This window comes from Suncus etruscus, chromosome 1 (genome assembly GCF_024139225.1).
Source record: "Suncus etruscus isolate mSunEtr1 chromosome 1, mSunEtr1.pri.cur, whole genome shotgun sequence".
NCBI lineage: Eukaryota > Metazoa > Chordata > Mammalia > Eulipotyphla > Soricidae > Suncus > Suncus etruscus.
Genome location: NC_064848.1, coordinates 157,633,365 through 157,640,359, shown reverse-complemented (window position 1 = coordinate 157,640,359; position 6,995 = coordinate 157,633,365).

Sequence of the window (6,995 nt, the reverse complement as noted above, 5' to 3'; positions counted from 1 at the left end):
CTTTGTTACATTTTTGTGTGGAAAAAAAGTTAGTATCACTTAGAAATTAAGAATCTGTTCAATAGCTCCTGGGATATAGAAAGTCAAGGGCTAAGCAGCTCATGGAGATCTTTTAAGGCTTGCTGGAACCATCTGAGAGTTTAGCCCCACTGTTCCTCATTAACTATAGATAACAACTGTCCTCAGAGGACATTTCATTCCTGATAGTTAGCAATAGAGAAGGCAGAATTTTAAAGAGAGAAAAAAATTTTTTTGATTGTGATTTAATTCTTCTTGCTGTAGTGTTCAAACTCTAGGGCCACGTGATTGAAAAGTTTTCGTGACTTCATGGAAATCCAAAGCACAAATGGAGTATGAAAGCTGCTATTTATGACATCATTATATAATAATTGTGGAATTCCTTGATATGACCTTCAGTTTGTATTGATAAATTTGAGTGAATTGATTTAAGGTTGTGAGAATGCAACCAGTGAAGGAACACTTTTCACTTCTGTTTTTAAGTTTTGTATTGCTTCTAATACACCTGACCAATATACCTCGTTTTATAGAGGATTATCTCTGCTTGTCAAAATCCTGGCTGTGTCTCTTAGGAAACATATCTTGAGTTATGGACATACCGCTCAGTATTTTATATTGCTCTCAGGGTCAAAAGGGCATTAGGCATGAGAAAATTTGGCTCAAAACTTTGACTTGTTAGAAATTGAAAGGTATTGAATAAGTCACTTGACATATTAAAGCATTCTTTTTTCCCTGTAAGAGAGTGTTATTTCTTAAGATATGGGTCCATTTGAAAATCGAAGCAGAAATAATATGTGAAATAAGTATTAATATACTCATATGCATATTTGATATTTATTTATTTAGATTTTGGGGCTGCACCCAGTGGTGCTCAGGGGTTACTCCTGGCTCTGCATTTAGAAATTCCTCCTGGCAGGCTCAGGATTCATATGAGATGCTGGAGATCGAACCCAAGTGGGTCCTGTGTTGGCCACTTGCAAGGCAAATGCCCTATCATTGTGCTATTGTTCTTGCTCCATATTTTTTTTAAATTTATTTAAACACCTTAATTACATACATGATTGTGTTTGGGTTTCAGTCATGTAAAGAACACCACCCATCACCAGTGCAACATTCCCATCACCAATGTCCCAAGTCTCCCTTCGCCCCACCCGACCCCCGCCTGTACTCTAGACAGGCTCTCCATTTTCCTCATACATTCTCATTATTAGGACAGTTCAAAATGTAGTTATTTCTCTAACTAAACTCATCACTCTTTGTGGTGTCTTGCTCCATATTTGACATCTAACTAAATAGCTCCTTTAACTAAATATGTTTCAACTTGTTTTTTGAAACTTATCACTTCCTTTCATTTACTACACTTAATTTTACCTCCAAGATAGATAATTGAGTATCCAATTAATGTGATGAAACATTGAAGATATATTGTCATATGCTATGACTGACTCAAAAAGGAAATATATATATATATATATATATATGTAACTTGACAAATTCTAGATTGTAGAAGTGATTTATATTCTCCATTAAAACTCTCATCTTGCATGCTATTTTATTTTCTAAAAACTTAGTTATTCTATAAAGAGTTTCAGGATTAAGTCTCAGTTTCATGCCTTTAGGTGATTTAATTTATTTCTATAACTTTCTTGACAACTTCATTCATTATGCTTTGATAATTCTCCAAAGTTTCATATCTTCATTATATTTTATAATAGAATGCCTTCCATTGAATGTGCCATAGGAACCCTTGAAAATGGAGCTATGCTTTAAATTGAACCAATTTTGATCTCTTAGAATTGTGGCTCTGTGATAGAGAACATTCCTTGCATATGTAAAGCCCTCAGTTTGATTTCCCACACCACAAAAGGAAAAATTACTCTTTTATACTCATTAAAGGCACTGCTTCCTATTTAGTAGCTCAACCTAATATCCTACTTACTACCTACTTAATTATGTATACTCTCACTTTTTTACTTTCATAATCTCAACACATTCTACTATTTATATTTTCTAAATAAAAATTTATTTTTTTACCTACATTTCTCAGTGTCACTGCTAAGTTGCTCTAACAGCTATCTAATTAAATCACTGGTCTTACTACTCTCTGCTTCCTTAATCCTATCTACTCAGTTTTTATGTAAGAAGTGCCTTTATCACTATTTCATGAAGTTTATGTTTTTTCTTCTCTTTCTCCCTTTCCCTTACCTTCTATTTCAACTACTAATAAAACCTCCAAATAAACAACTGTCTGAGAATAAGGACATTAGCAACTAGTTGCATTTAAGTATATGGTATATCCCAACTGTATTCTCCTGATTTTCTTTTCTTGAATAGCCTCATCCAGAATCCCATTCTTATCTTTGTCTTGCATTAGTTTAAATTTATTTTATTAAATAAATATTCCTAAAGCTGTGTATTTTTGTTCAAAATGTGGTTTACAACTTTATATAAGGATGTCAATAAGAATTTTTTTGTGGTTTACCTTACTAATAACTGCTATTATGTTGTTAAGATTCAATAAAATCAGAACACCTTTCTGTGAAGCATGAGCCAAAAATAAATTTCTCTTTGGGCTGAAGTGACTGACACAATTACCAAGGAAACTGAATTGTTTTATTTAATGGGAGACATAAAGAGCTATATTTATAACTATGTCTAGGTTCCTGTTGTGTTCCCATGCCCAGTAGTAGAGATGAACAGAAGCAACCAATTAAAAGACATTGAGGATTCAAATCCCTCAGGAATAAAAAGTTATGGTCATTCAACCAGTAGAGGACCTATTGGCAATTGTCCTCTCAAAGATCTGACCACTGGATAAGTGGTCAATCATCTTTTGAGTTTCTGAATTCTAGTAATACCACTTTCCTAGCTGATAGTAGCCGATAATATTAATAATTATTATTATTGCCAATAATAACCTCTGACTTACCTGGACATTTATTACATTAGTTTCTTCTAGGTCATGTGTATGTACATAACTTCCTATATTAAATAGTCTTGGTTTAAAAATATTGAATGCTATTCTGTCTTTCTAAATAAATCCAAACTGGGGGCTGGAGAGATAGCATGGAGGTAAAGCGTTTGCCTTTCATGCAAGAGGTCATCGGTTCGAATCCCAGCATCCCATATGGTCCCCTGTGCCTGCCAGGAGCAATTTCTGAGCATGGAGCCAGGAGTAACCCCTGAGCACTGCCGGGTGTGACCCAAAAACCACACACACAAAAAATAAATCCAAACTGATTTGCTAAAACAAATGCTAATTTTATAGTCTTTTCTGACTGAATCAATACAAGAAATTGATATACAAAATAATTTAAAGTAGAGCCTTAAGTTCTTAAAGTTGGGGAATAGACAGAATATTTCAAGGATTACCATATATGCAGTGCATACAGTGAATTCCATTTTCATAATCCTGTTATGCTCTTAAGCATTTCCATATTTGGCCCCAGAGACTTAGGGCCCATGCAAAACTGCAACCTAAGGCTTTTGCATTTAACTGCCAGCATGACTGACCAAAAATTTCCGGAACTCCCCAGGCTCCCTGGACACTGATTATAAAACCCCTCACTCGCATTTTCCTCAAAAAATTACTTCAGGGGGCCGGCGATGTGGCGCTAGAGGTAAGGTGTCTGCCTTGCAAGCGCTAGCCAAGAAAGGACCGCGGTTCGATCCCCCGGCGTCCCACATGGTCCCCCCAAGCCAGGGGCAATTTCTGGGCACTTAGCCAGGAGTAACCCCTGAGCATCAAAAATGGGTGTGGCCCGAAAAACCAAGAAAAAAAAATTACTTCAGGACAGCATGTTTTACAGAATGAAAGGTTGATCACTGAGATGACTTGACATATAATTGCAATGATTTTCATTAGTATTTAATTCTTTTAAATATTGTAGAAAATATTATAGAAGAGGTAAAACTTCCTTTAATTTATAGAGTAATAGTATAAATTTGGCAGAATAGTAAAGTGAACTGATATGGAGTTCTTCTAAAATGTACATTCTCAGATTTTTTTATCCTACTCTCTTTGTCATTCAATATTTCATTATGAAAAATATTTGACATATCTCATAATATTTGGCTTGGGTTTGCTTCACAGAACTTGAGCTCAGCCACAATAGCAAAATAAATCCCCCCAAATAAATTTCATTGTATTATTTACTTAACATATTTCAAAGCTTATTTTTATTCTATTTAACATAAATGTGTTGAGTAACTACTACATGCTAGCACTAATGCTGAAGAAATAGTAGTAAACGAAACAGATCCCAACACTCCACATTTTATGATGAGAGATATAGATATAGATAATATATAGATACAGATAATAAGTTCAACACTTCCATTGGCTGACTTAGAAAGTTCTCTAATTAAAATACTTTAATTCTACATGATTGATCTATAAGCATTTATAATAAAATCCTCTTTGGTTAAAAAGAAGATAATTTTGAAATTTGAATCCTAGGTATTTGAGAGAACAAGGCTTAAAAGCCAAAAATTGTCATCTCCAATACCTGTGTATAAATTCTAGTAAATGTAAATTATTGTTTATTTTTAAGTAATAATTAATTTTAACTGAAAAGTAAAGATATATAATAAATTAAGAAAAATTAATCACCACTCCTATTCAACATAGTACTGGAAGTATTAGCTATTGTGATTAGGCAAGAAAAAGACATAAAGGGAATCCAGATAGGAAAGGAAGAAGTCAAGCTCTCACTGTTTGCAGATGACATGATACTATACTTAGAAAACCCCAAAGACTCTACCAAAAAGCTTCTAGAAACAATAGATTCATACAGCAATGCGGCAGGCTACAAAATTAACACACAGAAATCAATGGCCTTTTTATATACCAGTAATGATAGGAAAGAAATGGACATTAAGAAAACAACCCCATTCACATTAGTGTCACACAAACTCAAATATCTTGGAGTCAATTTGACTTAAGAAGTGAAGGACCTATACAAAGAAAACTATAAAACCCTGCTCCAAGAAATAAGAGAGGACACTCAGAAATGGAAACACATACCCTGCTCATGGATTGGCATGATTAACATCATTAAAATGGCAATACTCCCCAAAGCATTGTACAGAATTAATGCGATACCTCTAAAAATAACCATAACATTCTTCAAAGAAGTGTATCAAACACTTCTGAGGTTCATTTGGAACAATAAACACCCTTAAATAGCTAAAGCAATCCTTGGGAAAAGGAATATGGGAGGCATTACTTTCCCAATTTTAAACTGTATTACAAAGCAATAGTTATCAAAACAGCATGATATTGGAATAAAGACAGATCCTCAGATCATTGGATAAGGCTTGAGTAATCAGAGAATGTTACCCAGACATACAATCATCTAATTTTGATAAACAGGCAAAAAGTCCTAAATGGAGCAAGGGAAGCCTCTTCAACAAGTGGTGTTGGGACAATTGCAAAAAAAGCGAACTCAGACCCCCAGCTAGCACCATGTATGAAGGTAAAATTCAAATTGATTAAAGACCTTGATATTAGGCCTAAAACCATAAGGTATATAGAACAACACATAGGTAAAACACTCCATGACATTTAGATTAAAGACATCTTTAAGGAGGAAACAGCACTCTCCAAACAGGTGGAGCCAGAGATAAACAGATGGGACTATATTAAGCTGAGAAGCTTCTGCACCTCAAAAAAAAGAAAAGTGCCTAGGATACTAGAGCCACCTATTGAGTGGGAGAAACTGTTTACCCAATACCCATCAGATAAGGGGCTAATATTCAAAATATACAAGACACTTTCAAAACTTTATAAGAAAAAGAAATCTATCCCATCAAAAAGTGGAAAGAAGAAATGAGCAGACACTTTGTCAAAGAAGAAATACAAATGGCCGAAAGGCACATGAAAAGATGCGCCGCATCACTAATCATCAGGGAGATGCAAATCAAAACAACTTTAAGGTACCATCTCAAGCCACTGAGATTGGCACACATTACAAAGAAGGAAAACAAGCAATGCTGGCGAGGATGTGGAGAGAAAGGAACTCTTATTCACTGCTGGTGGGAATGCTGTCTAGTCCAACCTTTATGGGAAGCGATATGGAGATTTCTCCAAAAATTGTAAATTGAGCTCCCATACGATCCAGCCATACCACTCCTAGGGATATACCCGAGGAACACAAAAATACAATACAAAAATTTCTTCCTCACACCTATATTCATTGCAGCGCTATTTACAATAGCCAGACTCTGGAAACAACCAAGATGCCCTTCAACAGATGAATGGCTAAAGAAACTGTGGTACATATACACAATGGAATATCATGCAGCCATCAGGGGAGATGAAGTCATGAAATTTTCCTATACATGGATGTACATGAAATTTATTATGCTGCATGAAATAAGTCAGAGGGAGAAAAATAGACACATAATAGTCTCCCTCATCTATGGGTTCTAAGAAAAATGAAAGACATTTTTGCAATAATTCTCAGAGACAAAAGAGATGAGGTCTGGAAGATGCAGCTCACGACATGAAGCTCACCACAAAGAGTGATGAGTGTTGTTAGATAAATAACTACATTGAGAACTATCCTAACAATGTGAATGAATGAGGAAAGTAGAAAGCCTGTCTAGAGTACAGGTGTGGGTGAGGTGGGTAGTAGGGTGATTTGGGACATTGGTGGTGGGAATGTTGCAGTGGTGAAGGGGGGTGTTCTTTACATGACTGAAATCATACAACTACAATCATATTTATTATCACGGTGTTTAAATAGAGATAAAAATATATAAAAAAGATAAAAATGCCCTCTGCACGTCTATGTTCATTGCAATGCTATTTAAGTCACTATAATTTGGAAGCAACCAGGTGCCCAAAAACAGATGAGTGGCTAAAGAAACTGTGGTGTGCAGTTGATATGTAGTTGTAAGTAAAAATGAAGTCATGAAATTTACCTATACATGAATGGACATGGAAATTATGCTGAGTGAAATGAGTCAGAGAG